This window comes from Lissotriton helveticus, chromosome 9, assembly GCF_964261635.1.
Source record: "Lissotriton helveticus chromosome 9, aLisHel1.1, whole genome shotgun sequence".
Classification (NCBI taxonomy): domain Eukaryota; kingdom Metazoa; phylum Chordata; class Amphibia; order Caudata; family Salamandridae; genus Lissotriton; species Lissotriton helveticus.
This window is the reverse complement of record NC_136070.1, coordinates 235,794,475-235,816,294: the sequence shown is the minus strand read 5'-3', so window position 1 is coordinate 235,816,294 and position 21,820 is coordinate 235,794,475.

The window sequence follows — 21,820 nt, the reverse complement described above, 5'->3', positions numbered from 1 at the left end:
CCTTGAGTGAGCTGTTCATCATAGTGGGTAAATGGCGGGAAGACGGTGCACACCGCGAGTGTGTGGGCGGGGCCAAACGGACGGGGCTTCCATGCGAGTGCACATGCCTCTTGTGTGTATAAAAGGTCAGAGACCGATCAGAGCAGCAGATGAAGATACAGAAGCTCCTGGCCACAGGAACAGCACGAGGATTGCACTCGTGAAAGTCAAGGATGCAAAGGCCTCTCTATCCAGCATCACAGCTGATTTTCGACGGTAGATTTGGGAAGAAGGCACACCTTCCTGGCCTGTTGTAACTATTTTACGATGGCGCCGGCAAGCTGCCAGCGCCATCCTAAAATAGTTACTAAATTAGCTTCAACAGGAAGCTCTAATAGATAAAATAGAGAGCACCTGCTTTATTTTATCTATTAGAGCTTCCTGTTGAAGCTAACTTAGTAACTATTTTAGGATGGCGCTGGCAGCTTGCCGGCGCCATCGTAAAATAGTTACAACAGGCCAGCAAGGCTTGAACTTTTGCCCCCGGAATCCGCCGTTCGCGGATTTGCGAATTCGCGGTAAATTCGCGGGAGTTCGCGGATCGCGAATTTACCGAAAATTCGCAAAATCCGCGAGCGTAACGGATTTTCCGCCCATGCTTACTAATGACATTTCGGTGTCTGTTCCCTTAGGACTCACCTACAGAGTAATTTTAAATAAAACAAGTTTTTTTATCAACAAAATCCCTTGTCTGCACCCTGAACCTTCTATTGCTGTATCACCCAAGCCTCCAAGGGTCCATTGGGTTTCCCAATTCATTTACAGGATCCAAAATGAGCATCAGGATGGAGAGCACACCGGAAACGATCGACTCACAGACTCACAGCAAAAAAACACTTGCTGGAGCAGGCCCTGCAAGGGCAGGAGTCGGCACTGGTGGCAGTTGCTGCCATGTGGGATGCCAATCCCCTGTCATCATCAGAACAATCAGATGACAACCCTATGCACTTTGACTCTGAAAGTAACAACCCACTGTTCCCCTCGATTACTCCACAAATAGTGCAGGACCTATTTAGTTAAGAATACGCAGATCCTGAGAGCAACGGTCTGAGAACAGTGTTACGTGGCCATGGTGAAGGAATGTAAGAGATTGCACCTGTAACTGCGTATTTTCTCTCTCTCCCCAGTTCCCCCTAATCTTTATTCATATCAAGGATTGGATAGGATAGGATAAGGATTTATAAAGTGCACTAAGTCTGAGGACAGGAAGAGGAGAGGAGAAAGAGAGGCTGATGACTAAATTGAGAAAAGCCAGGTCTTCAGTAGTTTATAGAACACCGGAAGGGATTCCACCTGGGAGATCGAGGAGGGTAGAGTATTCCAAAGTTTGACAGCCGCCACCGAGAAGGAGCGGTCGCCCTATCTGGCTTTGCGAATTCTAGGGATGATCAGTTTTCTCTGGGATGAAGATCTCAAAGCCCTTCCCGTTGTGTACCTTTTAAACATGGTTTTCAGCTGTTGCGAACCTATAGTATGCAGGGCCTTGTGAACCGTGCACAGGGTTTTGGAAAAGATTTGCTTCCTAATAGGGAGCCAGTGCAGGGTGTGAAGCCCCTCCTTTTCTGAATGCCTTTTTGGGATATTAAGAATCAGCCAAGCGGCCGCGTTTTGTATTACCTGAAGCCTGTTCACGGAGGATGTACTAGTATTCAGATGCAAGGCATTACAGTAGTCAAGCCAGGAGGTAACCAGTGCAATGACTGTGGGTCAATGGAATGCTGATGGAATGTACGGAAGCACCTTTCTGGGAATCTTCAGAATGTAGGTGCAAGTACTGACAGTGCGACTGACCTGAGCCTCAAAAGTCAGGCCCACGTCAAAAGTAACCCCCAAGTTTTTGATTGTCTTGGCAGGAATGGGAAGGGGCCACAAGCTCCCGGCCACCAGGCATTTGACCAGATTGAATTCTGAGGACCTAAAACTAGGACCTCAGTTTTTTCTGCATTGATCCTGAGGGAATTATGTTGCATCCATCTGATAATACTAGCCATGCACTGGTGAAATTTCCCGGCGACTGACTAAAATCATGAGAAATAGAGACAATTATCTGCGTGTTGTAGGAGATCATCTGAAACCCAAAGGATCTGACCAGCTTGTCCAGCGGGGCCACGTACACATTTTAAGAGAGTGGGGCTCAGGGATGAGCTCTGGGGAACGCCACAGGGTAGGCTAAAGTCCTTGGATCTGAAACCTCGGCAACTAACAACATTAATTCTCTTTAACAGGAAGAAGTGGAGGACCTTCTGGGCTTTACCTGAGGTTCCCACCTCTCTCAGATGTTGAACCATTCTAGTGGGAGAGACGGTGTCAAAAGCCACCGACAGATCAAGCATAATCAGCACTACTGACCCACCCTGATCAACCTACATGCGGATGTAATCAGTGGCCACAATAAGGGCGAATTCGGTGCTGTCGTTGGCACGGAAACCGTTTTGTGACTGATCGAAGAGCTAATTAGTGTCCAAGTAATTCATCAACTCAATGTTGATTAACTTCTCTAAGGTTTTAGCGGGAGCCGAAAGAAGGGAAATAGGGCGAAGATTTTTCAGTTCAGAGGGGTCCACATTGGGCTTCTTAAGCAGAGGTGCAACAATTGCCTCTTTCCAAGCATCTGGATAGCAGCCGGAGCAGAGGATGATGTTAAAGACTTTGCAAATAACTCAGCAATCGAGTTGGAAACCATCTTGAGAGTGAGGGGCATGCAAGGGTCAGAGGTGAAACCTGAATTGAGGCCCATAGGAAAACCTGAGGTTTGTTCCACCTTAATCTTGGGAAATGCTGCCAGAGTAGGAGGAGGACTCCCCCTCCCGTGGCCTGCATGACCTTCACGTCTTCTAATTCTGCAGTTTGCATCTGGTTGAGCTCCTTGAAGATTTTAAGGACCTTGTCCTTGAAGGACGAAGCTATTCTATCTGAGAGATTTTGAGAGGGGGACAATGCCCGCGTTCCCGAAGATTCGGAGATCTCCTTAATCACATTGAAAAGCATGCTCGAGAAATTGTCTGCAGCAAGAATCTTATTAGCGAGGAAGTGAGATTTGGCGTGAAAGATGGCTCGCTTATATTTCTGAAGCAGAACTTTCTATTTTGTTTTCTCCCTAATATAAGGGTCTAGCCGCCATCTACATTCCTGCCTGCAATATTCCCTCCTGAGGCCTCTAAGTTCATTCGAAAACCAAGATGATGTGGGTTTGACTCTCTTAAAGGTGTGTTCTTTAAAAAGGGTGATAATATCTAAGGATTGAGTAAGCCAATTTTGAAAGCCCTCTGCTATAAGGAGAAGGGACTGTGTCTCCCAGCCCAAGCAGAGGTCAAAGTCTCCTCCAAGTCTGGAGCAGAACTCTTACTCAGCCCCCTGTAGCTAATGTGCCTTGGGAAGATGCTGTCCTCCACAATAGTGGGGATATTCTGGCAGACTTTAAACATAATTAACGAGTGGTCGACCCAGCTAAGTGACTTAACCTCTTCAATCGTTAGACTGCAATGATTGGTGAAGACGCCGTCTAAGATATGCCCAGCATTGTGGATGGGAGATTAAACAAGTTGCTCAAAGCCCAAAGATGACATAAGCTCTAAGAGGTGCCGTGTGTCAGTATCCTGCTCCTTCTGAATCATGTGTGTACCTCCGTCTTGAGTTAAGGTACTATGCAACGTTCAGGAACCACCCTCCCTGCAGTAAATGCACACAGTAACTGAATGGAAGCTCAGACTGTTTTACATAATGTTTGGACCAGCGTAGTTTATTGGCTATTCCTAGTATTGGGAGCTTTTAATTAAGATGGTTTTGTTGGGTTCCTGGATCACCCCACACTGCACTATACATGCCGCCTATTGCATGAACTCGGGCCACATTGCGAATACACAAAGTTATATATGGCTACAATGGGTAAATATAAGGCAATAACCTGATTGTTAGAGGGATGGACTCAGTCCACAAGCACCATAGGATCCACGCACAACTAAATAGACGGAAAGCACAGATCACCCTAATCCAAGAAACCCATCTCACTGACTCTGAAGCAGTTAAACTGTGCAAGAAATGGAGGGCCAAATATTCACTACCTTATATTTCGCATTTGCAAGAGGGACACTTATATGGATTAGACATGGGGTTCCATTTGTGATTACTGAGCAGCGCACAGACACTCAAGGGAGAAATGTGCTGATACATGCTATGCTAGATGGCATACATATAGTTATCAGCAATATATATGCACCAAATTAAAACCAAGACATATTTCTCACTAATCTGAACACAGTGTTGGCAGACTGGACAGAGTTTCCATGGGTACTGGGTGGAGACTACAATTCCATTCTAGATGTCCACCTGGACTGCTCCCCCCTTCCCCACCCCCATTCGGGGAGCTGCTTCAATTAAGCATGCAGAGTTTTTGAGGACCAGGGCAGAGGACTGGGTGTTAAAAGATGTATGGTGTCTCAGAAACCGAGCGTACTCCTTCTATTCCCCACCGCACCAACTACATACTAGATTAGATTAGATATTCTGCCCCCTGCCCATCACACCCCAAAACTCCCAGACTCCGTATCTCGGGAAAACTCTTTCTGATCATAATCCACTTGAGATCACCTTAGAGTGGGTGAAAATACCCTTCCCTGTCCCTACTTGGAGGCTATGGCCGCAGATGCCGGAAGACTCTGTCTTCCATGACAAATTAGGCTCGACCATCACAAATTATTTCAACAAAAATGCTAACTCTGCCTCCTCTTGCCTCATAGAATGGGATGAATTTAAACATTGATCCGAGGCACGGCTATAGGGGCAACAGTGGGTACCCGCCAGGAGGTACATAAAAACCTAACAACAATAGAGGCCTCTCTAAATGCACTTATACAAGAAGCAAGTACAGACCTCTCAAAACAAGCGAACTTACAAGAAGGGGGGCGAATTCGACACACTGAACTCCTTGAGAAACTCCGATCAATTGGTTATTGGCTTACACCCAACACAAGCATGCAGAAGCGGATAAGTCAGGTACTCAGCTAGCGTAATTGCTGCGAGAAACACTTCCCCTTAACAATGACCGCCCAGAAGGAATTGGACACCCCCATCACAAAGGCTGAAATAAATGAGGCTACCCGCATGCTCCCACGTATGAAGACCCCAGGACTGGACGGTCTGCCGGCAGAATTTTATTCTACCTTTGCAGATAAATTAACTCCACACCTCAAATGCCTGTACAGATCAGCTCACGTGGCCCATTCTCTTCCACAAACTACTATGCAAGCATTAGTCACCTCACTCCCCAAGCCGAGCAGAGATTCACCGGACAAGTCGGGGTACCGCCCGCTCTCCCTATTGCCCACTAAATACAAAATACTTAGCAAAATCCTGGCTCGCCGTCTTCTTCCTTTTCTTCAAACACTAATTCACGTTGATCAATGTGGTTTCGTCCCAGGCCGCAACACATCCCTTAACATCAGGCGTTTTCACTAAGTCATGGAGGGTGCCTCTGAGATTTACCGCAAGTTTGGAAGTATCTCCCTAGATTTACAACAGGCATTTGACATCTTAAATTTAGTATACATGGTAGCAACCATGGACATATTTGGCATCCCACTCTGCTCCATGGAGTGGGTGAGGCTATTGTACACAGCGCCTATGGCCTGGGTTCGTACTGGCTTCCCCATATCCCACCCTTATCTAGCAGCAAGGGATATGCAACAGGGCTGCCCCCTGTCGCAACTGCTATTTGTATTAGCTCTAGAACCACTTATCAATAAACTCCAGAGGGAAGCAGAATACAAAGGCATCCGATTGGGAGAGACAGCACATATAGTGTCCGCATATGCCTATGAACTCATGTTATATATAAACGACCTAACAGATGACCTAGAACCTATTCCAAATATATTCTGGCAATTTGAATGTATCTCAGGGCTGGAAATCAATGAAAAGAAATCACACACATTATTTATGCTGTATGGAGAATAAATAGAGCCCATCAAATTTGGACAACTCACTCTGTTAATTACCCCACAGTCTTTCAAATACAAGGGCATACACATTTACAGGACCCCTCAGGACCTTATAGAAGGAAACCTAATGAAAGCGATCAGATTGTTATGGGTCCAAGTCTCTTTCTGGACATCATTACCCCTCTCGGTGATGGGTAGAATAGCCATCTCTAAGATGGTGGTGCTCCAACGATTATTGTATTTTTTTGCTAATCTGCCAGTCATGATCCCCGCCATAGTCTTCGAACACTAGATTCCCTCCTTTTGGATCTCATCTGGGGAAAGGGGTGTAAAAGGGTAAGCCTGGCTAAAATGTAATTGAGGCCAGATGAAGTATGACTAGTGGCCCCCCGACTTTCGTGCATACTGTATGGCTAGTCAGCTACAATGGCTGTCATTTTGGCTTTCTGGACGCAACTTACATGAAATCGGCTATACACCACAAACATTGAATCGGGGCACGCTCTATACACTACTGCTGCCTGAGACTGGAATGCCCCCTGACATAGCCCCTCTACTTAGAACAGCTCTACTATATTGGAGGAGGGCATTACAATATACCAGGTGGCCACCCCCATATGCAAATAATGCCCCTTTACTTGGAATCCCCACTGCAGCAGGACTAATCAATAGATGCAGTATCTCACAATGGGCACAAGAAGGGGTAACAACTGTAGGAGTGCTGTTTATAGACGGTATACTCGAAGATCATGATAACTTCACGCACACACAGGGAGTTCCCCAAGAACTGTTCCTACTGCATGCCACCATCACTCACTACATTAAACTACGCTGGTCCCGGGACGGGAACGAGCCTTCTACCCATGAATTGATTTACGCCGTACACCTGATGGGAGAAGGACGCCATCTAATTAGATAGCTGTAAAGGGGGAACCAGGGCACAGGCGGGGGCCTCCCTTACGCCCCTACGCAAAAAATGGACGAGAGATCTCGTCAGAGAACCAACTGATAAGGAATGGACCTCCCTGCTTCCGTAACGCTAAATTCAAATTCATACAGTACATTACACTACACAGGGCATACCTTACCGCACATCGCCTTTATTATATATATCCTGATACACAAGTCTGCTGTCCTAGGTGTCAGACACTAGACACAGATATAATACATATGTTATGGGCGTGCCCACACTTAAAGGAATTTTGGTTCATAATTAGACAATTGGTAAAGGAAACAACGGGCATCTCTGATTGGGACACAGCAGAGAGCTGTTTATTAGGGCTACACCGCCCCCCAAAGAAATAGACAGTACAGTATTGATTTGCAGATATGGCTATTCTCATAGCCAAATGTGCCATCACAATGAGAAGGAAATCAGCACTCCCCCCTTTGCTACTCTCCTGGCACAAAGAGATGATCCGCTGGGGTGAGGCGGAGAGTGCTATTATTAGAAGAGAGGAACTCCGAGGTTTACGTAAAACACCCATTTCTATGGAATGGGATCAGATGCTAGAAAAACTAAAGGCCATCAATCCTTATGAGCCCTCCAATACCCAGAATATGCCATCCCCTCCCCCTCTGCAGAGTAGTAAAAGACTGAGCACACACAGAACTACTCTATGCATTACGCCATCCAATAGAACAGTTGCTTGCAAACACAATAGCATATGCGTGACAATCCAAGGTATGGAACGCATAACCTCGACCCCTGATACAATTTATATGGGTGAGCCAGGATGGAGGGTGGGAAGTTGAGGTTTGTTATACTTTATTTTTTTAGATCCCCATCTAGCGGAAGCACTAAGGGATGTATCAAAGTAATAACTATGACTAATGGTGGAAGTCATAATGTAGACCACCAACAACAGATGTCAACTGGCGCACACGCCAGAAATTAATTAATTAATAAAATAATGATAATATGGTCAATATGCAAACATTGTACTGTAATAATATCTACCATTGATCAGAGTGATGTAATGCTATGCTATACTGTGTCAAACCAAAGTCAATAAAATTACGTTTAAAAAAAATGAAAGGGATCTGGAAAGCCTACGCCGCCAATCCAGTTTCCCCAAATGGGACTCCTCCTACATCCTGGGAAAACCTCAGCCTTACTTCAAGCAAGATTTTAGCAAAACCAGATATCCCAGCTGGAACATGCACATTGGCTGCAAACTTAAAACCTTATTTTTTACCTTTTTTTCCTTCTTTTATTTTCTCTCTTATTCCGTACATGAAAATGAAGCATATTGTAACGATTTTAATTAATGGAACAATAAAGAATACTTACTCAAATGCATGCATGCATTCAAGAGAAGTGCATCAAGTTAACATTTATTTATTTCATTTATTTAAACTTATAACGCGCAACAGCTACCCGCAGTGGGTTTCCCGGCGCCAGGGACAGACTCAAGAAGAAAAAAGGACAGGTACACTAACTATTTTATATGAGCCCTCACAACCTACTGAAAAAGCCAGGTTTTGAGACCCTTACGGAATCGAAACAAGTTTGTCTCCGTCTTTAGGGCCAAAGGTAGAGCATTCCAGGATTTGGTACCTAAGTGGGAGAAGGACCGACTGCCCATCTTGAACAGGTACTGGCTGTGCTGCGCTTGCGTTGCTGATAGCGCTTCGTTTTTAATATTTCCTCATTTTTATATTTGCGCTGTTTGGTCACTTTTCCCCTGCTTTTAAGCGGGTTTGGCTCTCCCTCTTACCGCATATAATTGTATTGCACCGCCGTTTTGGCGGGTCCGGGTCACAGGGTGGTCCTAGTGGGGCGCCATTTTGCATTGGGCTCTGCCCATCCCGGTGGGCGCCATCTTGGAGCGTCCTCGCGCTCGCATTGGCGCTTGGAGCGCCTATTTAAGGCGGACCTGCAGCGGTGCGCTGCTTGAACAGGTACTGGCTGTGCTGCGCTTGCGTTGCTGCTAGCGCTTCGTTTTTAATATTTCCTCATTTTTATATTTGCACTGTTTGGTCACTTTTCCCCTGCTTTTAAGCGGGTTTGGCTCTCCCTCTTACCGCATATAATTGTATTGCACCGCCGTTTTGGCGGGTCCGGGTCACAGGGTGGTCCTAGTGGGGCGCCATTTTGCATTGGGCTCTGCCCATCCCGGTGGGCGCCATCTTGGAGCGTCCTCGCGCTCGCATTGGCGCTTGGAGCGCCTATTTAAGGCGGACCTGCAGCGGTGCGCTGCTTGAACAGGTACTGGCTGTGCTGCGCTTGCGTTGCTGCTAGCGCTTCGTTTTTAATATTTCCTCATTTTTATATTTGCGCTGTTTGGTCACTTTTCCCCTGCTTTTAAGCGGGTTTGGCTCTCCCTCTTACCGCATATAATTGTATTGCACCGCCGTTTTGGCGGGTCCGGGTCACAGGGTGGTCCTAGTGGGGCGCCATTTTGCATTGGGCTCTGCCCATCCCGGTGGGCGCCATCTTGGAGCGTCCTCGTGCTCGCATTGGCGCTTGGAGCGCCTATTTAAGGCGGACCTGCAGCGGTGCGCTGCTTGAACAGGTACTGGCTGTGCTGCGCTTGCGTTGCTGCTAGCGCTTCGTTTTTAATATTTCCTCATTTTTATATTTGCGCTGTTTGGTCACTTTTCCCCTGCTTTTAAGCGGGTTTGGCTCTCCCTCTTACCGCATATAATTGTATTGCACCGCCGTTTTGGCGGGTCCGGGTCACAGGGTGGTCCTAGTGGGGCGCCATTTTGCATTGGGCTCTGCCCATCCCGGTGGGCGCCATCTTGGAGCGTCCTCGCGCTCGCATTGGCGCTTGGAGTGCCTATTTAAGGCGGACCTGCAGCGGTGCGCTGCTTGAACAGGTACTGGCTGTGCTGCGCTTGCGTTGCTGCTAGCGCTTCGTTTTTAATATTACCTCATTTTTATATTTGCGCTGTTTGGTCACTTTTCCCCTGTTTTTAAGCGGGTTTGGCTCTCCCTCTTACCGCATATAATTGTATTGCACCGCCGTTTTGGCGGGTCCGGGTCACAGGGTGGTCCTAGTGGGGCGCCATTTGGCATTGGGCTCTGCCCATCCCGGTGGGCGCCATCTTGGAGCGTCCTCGCGCTCGCATTGGCGCTTGGAGCGCCTATTTAAAGTCGTCCTCTCCCGCGCAGCGGGACGCGCAGCGGGACTCGCAGCGGGACGCGCAGCTGGGCGCCTTCGCTGTGCCTGAGTCGTGCCAGAGTCCTGCCCGTCTGCGCCCGTCAGCGACGAGGAAGCGCGTGACGCGGTAGGACTCTGGGCACTTAGCTCGAGTAACATCATGTCGACATCACTGCAACTTAGTTATACTCGGGATGAGTTGTTGTCCATTGCTGGAGGAATTGATGTTTGTCGGTGCGATCCGGTACATCCTCTTTCCGGCCCATATATATGCATTTGTAAAAACTGGTTATTAGACAAACCGGCCATGATTCGAACGCTGGAAGACAGTGCTTCGACCACGCATAATAACATCGCGGGCCGTGTGCTACGGATCTGGAACCTGAACGTGAGGTCGTTGGCTAAGCACCATCAATATGTACATGACCTCCTAGTTAAGGATTCGCCCGACCTACTCTTCCTCACCGAAACAAGGCTACAAGACTCTGATGACGCCATCCTCAATCTTACGTTTCCATCTGAATATACGGTTTTTACTTTGAACCGTCCAACGAGGGGTGGTGGCATCGCCATGGCAGTAAAATCACGCTTCCCCTCGGAATGGAAACCTCTTGGTCTGCCTGCCTGTGAGAGTGCCCTTTTTAAAGTGGCATTTAGTCATCATTTTACTCTCAGCGGTATTCTCATCTACCGTCCTCCAGGTAGTGACACAGTTTTTAAGGCCGCCCTTGCCGATATGGTAAGTTTTCTTGCACCTAGTTGTGCAAATTTTAACATCACGGGCGACCTTAATATCCATTTCGATAGTAGGGCGTCCACGGGTATAGGCACTCTGCTCGTGGACCTTGAAGCACAGTAATTGGTACAACTACTTACCCTGCCTACTCATTCTGGAGGTCATATTTTGGACCCTTTCTTTACCACTCTGGAGAGGGCGAAGGCATCCACACCGATCCCGGTGGGCTGGACTGACCATCTGTTGGTGGAAGTCTTTTGTCCCATTGATGATCTGCCATTTAAATCGGCAGATAGACTGGTCTTCAAACGACAGTGGCATAAGTTGAAATTGGAGGAGTTCCATCGGATGCTGGAGAAAGAGCCCCTGGGCACTATATTGAATGCGTAACAAGGCTATGATCTGTTCTGCAAATGGGTTTCAGACGCCCTTGATTCCCTTATACCAATGCGCTGGTCCAAATGCCATACCAAAGTACCTAGCCCATGGTATAATGACTCGCTTGCCGAGCTAAAAAAAATCTGCCGGAAAGCTGAGAGGGAATGGAGGAAGACTTACGATCCTAAACTGAAATCCTCCTATTTTGCTAAACTCAAGATCTATCATAGGGCAATTTGCAGAACCCGGGCCGCATTCTATGCCCAGGAATTCCAATCCAGCACCAATCCCTCAAAACTAATTTTTAAGGTCATCAAGGACCTTTTGAATAAAAGGGCCACCTCGACTGCTATCTGCACGGACGCTCATTGTGAAGGTTTAGCATCCTTCTTTTTAGAAAAAGTGCAGAATATCTACCGAGGATTCAACCAGTCGCCACCTGACCCAGAGTTAGGGAGCCTTAACATGTTGCATGTGGAGGCTCTAACTTTTTTCCCGGACTTGTCTATGGAGATCTTCGACACACTTAGTCTCAAGATTAAATCTGGCTCCCCGTTAGACCCGGTGAAGCCTGATCAAATCAGGATCCTTCCCCTCTGGTGTCGGGCCTCGATGCTGTCTCTAATTAATTTGTCGCTATCCTCTGGAGTGGTTCCTTCCTTGTGGAAGCGAGCGGTAGTCACCCCAATCCTGAAGAAGGCTACTTTAGATCCGATTTTGCCTGAGAACTACTGCCCCATATCCCTCCTTCCCTGGATAGCTAAAGTTACTGAGTCGCATGTGAATTGCATCCTCACTGACCATCTTGCTCGGAACAATATTCTGGACCCGAGTCAGAACGGTTTCCGGTCAGGACACAGCACCGAGACCGCGTTGCTCTACATGACCGAGCACTTACGTGGGGTGCTCGATGCAGGGCGAACAGCGGCGCTCCTTTTATTAGATCTGAGCGCCGCGTTCGATACTGTGTCCCACCGGGTTCTGATACAGCGCCTAGAGGAGGCTGGTATTACGGGGATTGCTCTTCAGTGGTTCTGCTCTTTCCTCTCCGGTCGGTCCTTTAAAGTGGCCATACCACCTGGCCATTCCACCTTTTATTCTCTGGATCTGGGGGTCCCCCAGGGCTCGGCGCTAAGTCCAACCTTGTTTAACCTATATGTGAAACCGCTAGCTGCGATCGTCAAACAGTGGGGTCTTGAGATGACCTCATATGCTGACGATACGCAGCTGGCGGTGACTCTAAGTGGCGACCCTGAGGTGGATGCCCCTAGATTCCAGGCAGGACTTTTGGCCGTAGCAAATTGGCTTAGATCCAATTGCTTACAACTGAACGCCAAAAAGACTGAAGTAATGGTGTTGGGGAAACACGCAGAGCTTTGGGGAGATCAGTGGTGGCCGCCTGAATTAGGCATCACTCCGGTCCCTGTTTCCAAGGTAAGGAATCTTGGAATTTGGATGGACTCGGCCCTTACCTTCTCGAGTCACACAAAGAAGGTCGCAGCTACCTGCTATGGGATTCTGCGAGGCCTTAGACCTGTCCTCAAGTTCTTTGATTCTTCTACCCGACAGCTCGTGGTCCAAGCCACGGTTCTATCTCGGCTGGACTACGGTAGTGCGCTGCTGCTAGGGATTAATCAGGCTGAAGCATCCAGACTTCAAAGGGTGCAGAATGCTGCGGCTCGGGCCATTGTTGGCCTCCCTAAATTTTGTTCAGTGTCCAGCACGATTTCTGCTTTACACTGGTTGCCGGTCAGGCAGAGAATTAAGTTCAAGTCGCTATGTCTGGCTTTCAAAATCTTGAAGTTCTCTTCGCCGCCGGCACTCGCCAACTTGCTCCTTCCCTATACTCTGTTGAGGTCGTTGAGATCGGAGGCCCTACATCTTGCAGTCTGCCCCCGGTTCAAACTCAGTAGGATGGGCGGTCGCTCCTTTCGAGTACTTGCCGCTGGTTTGTGGAACGCTCTCCCGGTGCATATCCGTGAGTTGAATAATCTCACTGTTTTTAGGCGCGCGATCAAGACCTTTTTGTTCTCTGTACCTGTTTAGGGCTTTTCTTTCCGTTCTGTGTTATGTTTCAGTACCTGCTCAAGCGCCAGGACGCCCCTTCGCTGGGGCAGCTGTGCGCGATACAAATTAATAACATCTTTACTAGTCTAAATCGCGGAATAATGAAATCACCATTCTCTGAGGATCTTAAGGTACGACTTGGCTTGTATGGTTGGACTAGGCTCTGTAGATATTTTGGAGCCGAGCCTTGTCTAATTTTAAAAAGATAGCACATAGCTTTGAATTTAATACGGCTCTGGATCCTGAGCCAGTGTAGATCGCAGAGTGCATGGGAGGCAGATGTTCTCCTCGGAACATTGCGAAGAAGTCGGGCAGCCGCATTTTGTACAACTTGAAGTTTATTAATAGTTGTCGAGTCTGCTCCGAGATAAAGAACATTTCCATAGTCCAGGCGGGAAACAACTAAAGCCTGGACTACAGTTCTCTGGGTGGAAGGGGGCAACATCCATAAAAAAAAATTTAACCATCTCAGAGTAGCAAAACAAATGGACGCCACCTTAGTGGCCTGCTGCCTCATTGAGAGCTTTTCATCAATGAGAAAACCGAGATTGCGTACTACGGCAACAGGCTGGGGGGTAGACCCCATGTCACTGGGCCAGTGCTGGGGGCCCCAGAGATCTTTGTTCTTGCCCAGTATCACAACCTCGGTCTTGTCCCCGTTTAGTTTGAGGAAATGACTCTGCATCCACTCAGAAACCTGTGTCAAGCCTAGCTTCAAGGCTGAAGTTTTATTACAGTCACTACTAGAAAGGGAAAAAACAATTTGAGTATCATCGGCGTAAGAGAATAACGTAAGCCCAGCGTCCTCCACAATAGTGGCCAGGGGTCTAACGTAGATGTTGAATAATAGAGGACTAAGTATAGACCCCTGGGGCACGCCGTACGCCGATGGACAAATTGCAGATGCAGCTTTTTCAGAAAAGACCTGGAAGGTACGCCCACTTAAGAAGGAGGTAATCCAGTCCAGTGCAGGACCATCCACTCCCAGGGACCGAAGAGATGCAAGAAGAATAGAATGCGACACGGTATCGAACGCAGCACTCAAATCTAAAAGGATGAGTGCAGATGTTTCACCGCGTTCGATACCGTGCCGCAAACTCTCAGTGACTCCTAGGAGTGTGGTTTCGGTGGAGTAATGCGCTCGGAAACCGGACTGGGAAGCATGTAAAAACCCCGAACTCTAAACAAGATGACTTAACTGTGTATTAACATGCCTTTCCAGGAGTTTGGAAAAGAGAGGCAGCAAGGAGATAGGTCTAAAGTTGGACAAGTTGGACACGTCCGCTCCTACCTTCTTGAGGAGAGGAACAACCATTGCATGTTTCCATTCCTGCGGAACATAGGACTCAGATAGGGATGACTTAAGAAGTTTCATCAGTACACGACGAGAGCTAGAATCCAGTAGTTTCAATACTTTAGCAGGTAAAGGATCACGTGGGGAGCCAGATCTGATGCTGTTCAGACAAGAAGAAAAGGAGGCATCGTCAAACAATTGCCATTCCGTGAGCTTCCCAGCAAAAAATGGTGAATTTTCTAAAGTCAGTACAGATCCTGTCAATGATTCATCAACCATAGTGGAGGGGCTCAGGGAATCATAGATACATTCTACCTTGGCAATAGAAAATTCAGCTATGGAATTGCATTGAGCTTCATCCAATGCAGGGGGGACCGGGTCGTGTCTGCTCCTGTTAGTTTCTTTACCACAGAAAAAAGTGTACGAGGACAGTTCTGGACATGCGTCACCATGTTAACAGTGTGGGCTGCTCTCGCCATTTTGCATTGTTTATGGTACTCTTTTAGAGCCTCCTTGTAAGCTACTTTACGGGAGCTGGAGTAAGAACGTCTCCATTTCCTTTCGAGGGCCTTACAATTAGCCCTCAGGAGCTTCAAGTCCTTAGAGAACCATGGCACAGGAGGACGATGAAAACATATGTGGTCTCCTGAATAGTATATGAATGATCGACTTGTAAATGTACATGTAACTTACGTGTTTTTTTACCTTTGGCCTGATTTAGCGCTTGTGGTGACCAGTGTGACAATCTTTGTTGGCCCCTTTCTAACATGCATTTCATTGTTTTATATTGCAACTCATACCAGTAGTGTAGGGTGTCAGATCACTTCACATCACATACAATACAGAGCCAGTGAATCATGTGTGTGTTAATCAGTCTATAGGCTCTTCACAGCTGGACTTCAGTGATGCTGGTCCTACTCATCCCCCTCCCTTCACCGGCATCAATCTGCACACATTATTGTGTCCATGGGTGGCCCAAACAAGCCCCATACATGAATGAACTGGCCCAGCAGATGACATGTAAGGACGCTGCCAGCCCCAGCTAGCAGGTGGTGAGATTACAAGATTTTGTCTGTTCCTGCTGAAAGCTTTGAGAGAGTGTGCTGATGCCCCAAATAGCCACTGATGATGCTAGACAATACAGGTCAGCTCAACCTCTAACCGCGAACCCTTTTAGAAAGGGCACACCACTGAATAAAAAAAACAGCCCACAACTGGGCCTCAGGCACTGGCCCTTTGTCCTTTGCCCGAATGCCTGGTTAACCAATCTGATCTTGAGTGACAACTGTTAATGGGGTACTGTTTCTTACCTTCATTCAACACTGGTCATCCAACATGTTATGTTTGCCAAAGTGAGGGAAACTACAGCAGGAGGAGAGGGATGAAAGTGAGGGGCCCAACAGCTAATTATGTTACTCAGCCAGGGCCTTCATTTACTACCACTGGCTGTTGATTGCTTTTGGATTCTACCTGGGCCCGGGCTTGGCTTTGCTGCTGTCCTGGGCAGAGGCTGTTTGCACAATGTACATGCATTGCACAACCTCTGAGGTCTTATGGCGACTTGGAAGGAGGATAGTCTGTGTTGTGCAACGAGGTGAGGGAGGGTGTGTGGAGAGCGCGGGGAAAGGACAAAGCTGTCATTGGTAGTGCTTCCCGCTCTCCTACAGATTGAAGGCCCTGTGAGCAAACACACTACTGGGGTGGTCACGTTGTGTTAAATGTTTTTGTAGGTTTTTTAAACAACCTTTGAGTCCACGTTAGCACTGGCTGGCTGGTCCCAGGAAGCTGGAAGTAAGAGTAAGAATTGAGTGATTATTATGCTGGCCAAGGGGTCGCAAGCATGGTGGCAGTGTTGCAATGTGTGGCTAAGGGGTCTCGGTTATGACCCGTAGTCACTCGTGACATCCTTGTCTCATACCAGGTAGTTTCAATGCATTGTTCATATTACTATCATTGTTAAAGACCAGACTGGAAAAAAGAAAAATTCGCAAGGGGTGTAAAGTACTTAAAAAAGCGGGACTCAGAATAGCAGTGTTCAGAGTTCTAGTAACCAGACGTTAACAAAGAGGATTGAAAATTGACACCCACCCTTGTCACTCAGTCAGCTACTTACAACAAATTTCCTAAGAACTAAACTGGTTGTAAACCCTGCGATTTAGTTAATGGCAGGGTTGCAACCAGTAAATGTACTAAACCGTTCCAGCCAGTCCTGACCATGTTACTGAATCGCTAAATTGATTTAGGAAGCCATATAGAATCAATATTTGGAAGATGCCTGATTAGTGCATCCAAAATACCAATTCCATATGGTATGTATTGTGACCGAATCCAGTTGCAAAACATTACTACTGAAAGATAGTGATAACCCATTCGCAAACTGAAAGGGACCCTTTGCGATTGGTCCAAAAAGAGTTTTGGAGTAGACAGTGGTTTTCAAAATGTTAATTTTTTTTGTTGAAACGCAACCTGTGTTTCTTTAAGGAAAACGAGCTGCATTTAAAAAAAAAGATTGCTTCATATAAAAGCAATCATTTAAAAAAAAGCTTTCTTCATTTAAAAGCAATCACAGACATGGTGGTGTTCTGACCCTAGCAGGCCACCATCCCTGTGTTGGAAACAAATCATAGTGAATTGGAATTTGTGACTTACCTCAGTATTATACACAAAGCAGGTCGGATTCCGACCCACTACGATTCTGATTTTTAAGAACTGACCAATTTATAATAGGTTGGTTCCTTAAAATCTTTACAGCTCAAAAACACATTTGTGTACATTGCGACCAGCATTTTGTTAACATATGTTAGTATATGTGGCCCTAAGAGTCTAGTGAGGGCTGTGAAAAGGGAGAGCATTTCAGAGGTCACTGGAGGTTAAGTTATGGAGTGTAGGTTAAGGGGCGTGAACTGAACGAGATTCTCAGTGTAATCAGTGCCAATGCAAATCCCTCCTGCTATCAGAGATTTGATCTCTCCTGCCCTGCCCTGCCAAGTCGAAACTCAGCATTGTGTGCCAGATGCAGTCTGTGTAGCAGGTTGTCTCTGGAGGCCCTATGTGTAAAGCATAGCAGTAATAGAGCAACTGCTGTCCCAACGATAAGAGCTCAATGTCGTACTGAAAGCAAAAGATGGAAGAGAGCAGTGCTTAGCAATGTTCCTAATTTGTGGGGCAAAGAGAATTTCTGAATCTTCATTAACCAATGGTTCAATATGTTGGAGGCAAGCTCAAGAATCTTTCCGAAGAAAGGGGAGCGGCTGGAATCCTGAAATGTGAGCTTCCCAATTTTTGAGTTTTGAACTGATGCCAATTGGAAGCCACCCAAGTCTGAAACACTCTCAAGCAGTTTGATAATTGACTCAGGAGCCAATATCATTGATGCTTTTAATATATGTTTGGGTGGTGACAGCATATCATTATCTGCTGACCTTAAAGCTGCCTAACAAAGCTGTCAAATGAGTTTAATAATAGTTAAGAGCACAATTGAGATGAAATAATCAGGAAATGTTCTGCATTCTACGACAGAATGTTCAGATAGGAATGGCTGTGCTTTTATCAAGTTTAGGCTTGACATGTTAAAAAGATCTGAACCTGGCAAATGTGGTAAAAGAGGTATATGTAAAAAATAGTTGTGTAACCTGCACACCACTTAGATTCAAAAAATGCTAATCAACCTTTTATTTATTGTAAGCAATCGGTGCAGACCCGCTTCCTGACTCACCCCTGTCAGGTTGTACTAATACTGCAAAAACAGACACAACTGTGTCCTTTGCCGGAATGCACTGTTCGAATTGGCTCAAATGCCAGGATGCTATACCCTAATTATTAAACAAAATTCAACATCCGTATCCACATATATATACACATTCAGTAAACCATCTCTGTCTACGTAAAACATTTATCACTCAAATGAAAACTTATATGGTGTTTCCAACGTGGCTTTACTTGATTTGTTCACAATTCTTCATATCTGAATTTACTTATTATCAAATCATGCCATAATCACCATTCATTTCATTGTCAACAAAATGCAAATTAATTTGATAACTCAAAACTCATTATACATGTTATTTTCGGTTAACATGATGAATTTATCAAAACTTGCGATGACTCCCTCCCAATGCATTTCGATGCCAAAGCATCTTCGTCAGGGGAATGATTCTACAGAAAAAAATATATATGATTGTATACATTTCATGTAAAATAACATTGCATTGACATCCCTTATCCCATCACTTTCCTTCTTCAAGCTTCACAAGCTTTATTCATGCCAAACAGATCAACATCATGCAATTAATAGTGTTCCAAAACAACCAAACCTGTACATGTTCCCTATACATGCTATTCAATTTTATGACAAGTGCAACCTCTGTTTCCTAACCCCTGGAAGGGGATTTATGTTAAGTTTTTCACGTAATGGTTTGGAGTCGGTGATAATGGGATCACGGTTCAGGGGTTAGGAAACAGAGGTTGCACTTGTCATAAAATTGAATAGCATGTATAGGGAACATCACGAGAACTGCACCATGTTGCTTATGCTGCTAGTAGGTTTGGTTGTTTTGGAACACTATTAATTGCATGATGTTGATCTGTTTGGCATGAATAAAGCTTGTGAAGCTTGAAGAAGGAAAGTGATGGGATAAGGGATGTCAATGCAATGTTATTTTACATGAAATGTATACAATCATATATATTTTTTTCTGTAGAATCATTCCCCTGACGAAGATGCTTTGGCATCGAAATGCATTGGGAGGGAGTCATCGCAAGTTTTGATAAATTCATCATGTTAACCGAAAATAACATGTATAATGAGTTTTGAGTTATCAAATTAATTTGCATTTTGTTGACAATGAAATGAATGGTGATTATGGCATGATTTGATAATAAGTAAATTCAGATATGAAGAATTGTGAACAAATCAAGTAAAGCCACGTTGGAAACACCATATAAGTTTTCATTTGAGTGATAAATGTTTTACGTAGACAGAGATGGTTTACTGAATGTGTATATATATGTGGATACGGATGTTGAATTTTGTTTAATAATTAGGGTATAGCATCCTGGCATTTGAGCCAATTCGAACAGTGCATTCCGGCAAAGGACACAGTTGTGTCTGTTTTTGCAGTAAAAGAGGTATATGTACCATGGCTGCCATCCCTAAAATCACTTGGTGATTGTCAGACCCTGTTTCTCAGTCACCGGGAAAGCAGGGTCTACTCGGCCACAACAGTGGTGGTTGAGTTCATTGATGACGTGGGTCTGCCCTACTATAGGTTGGGAACAGAGCTGAGAATGCCTTTTCCATGCGTGAATCTCAGAGTGGCATGGACTAGCAGTCAAAAGCTATTTTGCTAAGTATTTTAGTGGTAAGGACTCAGAACTCAAACAATCAAAGGACAGATAAAATATTTCATTGTCTATCCCAGTGTTTTTCTTTTAAGTGCACCAACACGTATTACTACTCACAAGAAATATTAATACCACAAGATTACAGGTACATACATTTGTTTACACGGAAATCAGTAGACTAGATAAACTGTAGGTGGAGCCTCCTAATGAGTGCGGATGAGAAGCTGCTCTGCTTTTTGTGACCAGTAGCTCAGTCTGTATTTATTTTCTCCAGACAGTTCTTCTTTCCTATTCTAGGTAGTTCTTGTTAAGGTGGGTTATTTTTGAAGCATGGATCCTACACACACAAGCTCACATTCAATGTTCAGGTAGTCAATGGTTGTACATGAAATGTAAGGTCAGATCACATAGGCTTAACTTGGAGTGTGTGGGCCTCAGCAGCAAAGACTAGCAGACACGCTTATGGGTGCAACAACTCTGCCCGTCAGCCTTGCATCCTTGCCTTCACTCATAGCCCGGTGCAGGTGCAGCAGCTCCAGAGAAGTTAGCTCCGATTGGGCTGGTTCCAACACTCCAAGAGGTTGGCTGGTCCATGGTTTTGGTCCCTGGTCTTACTGCACATAAAGTAGAGTTAGCAAGGGTCTGTTGTCCTCTTGTGTTGGCAATTGCTGGAGTGGCCACACTGAGACACCACTGCTTGAATGAAGAGATACTTGTGGAGGTTCGGATAGCTTCAGGCTACTCAGGTTAACTCCAGTTACTCTGCCACAATGAGTCAACTCTTTGTACCTTCCATCATCTTCTGGGTTTGCAGCTTGTCTTTTCCTGCCTTGGATAATCAGCTACTGCAGAGTCAGACGTGCTTCTCCTCCTTCAAACATGTCTGAAAGACTCCCAGGTCACTGTCAGGTCAATAGCAACTTTCAGCAAGATGGGCAGACTTCAGTTGATGATGCTCCCTCACCGCTGGGAGACTGGCTGCTCTTCGTGAATTCTGAGGAAAACTCCCTTCTTTGCCCTTTAAGATCTTTGAAATGGAAGCAAGTGAGAGTAGCAGCTTGGGTAGGAGCTCATGAGTAGGATACTGTTGCCCTTAGCACCCAAGTAATCACCGTTATCCCACATCATCCATGAACAAAGTTGTCTGATTTTGAACTCTGGGTTGGCACTAGCATGTGGGACGGGGACACCCCGGTATATGATAAGTATGAAAAAGACAGGATTGCGGCATGGGTCAGTGGAGTGAACATAGCTGAAATCCCCCCTCCCCAGATGATTCGCAGGAGTCTATAAGAGGGCACCACCAACAGCATTTGAATACCTAATTTTCCTGAGTTAAATGGATTGGATACAGATAGGAACACATTACCTTTCAGTCCCAGGGAAGGATGGTTAGGGAACGTTCAATTTTAAAGTTTACAGGGTCTCGAGTGAGAACACCTAAGCTTTAGTATCTAAGGAGAGCAATGGTTTAAAGAGCGCTTTACGAAAAAGCTGGAGGCTAGTGAGGCCATGACTAGTAAATCACAATGTGTAGTGACCAGCTAAAATTCAAAATCATTATGTGGAATGTGTGGGGGCTTAATTATACCATAGTGCAATGATAGGCTCTACCAAATACCAAAAGGAGGTCGTATCAACCTTTTAAAAAGAGACCCACCTAACACATGCTTATGGTTTAGCACTACAAAGGCACTGAGGGTCCTGTTATATTATAAAGCCTACTCTGTATATGCTATAGAGACCCTGTTATGGATTCGGCCTAAAGTGGCTTTCAGCCTTAAACCAGAGATTAAAGATAAAGAGGGCTTGTATGTAGTGGTCAAAGGCAAGTTAAATGAGAGAGACACAGCTCTTGTTAACACCCATGCACTGAAAAAGGATCAATCTGCATTTTTAAAAGAAAAATAACACATGC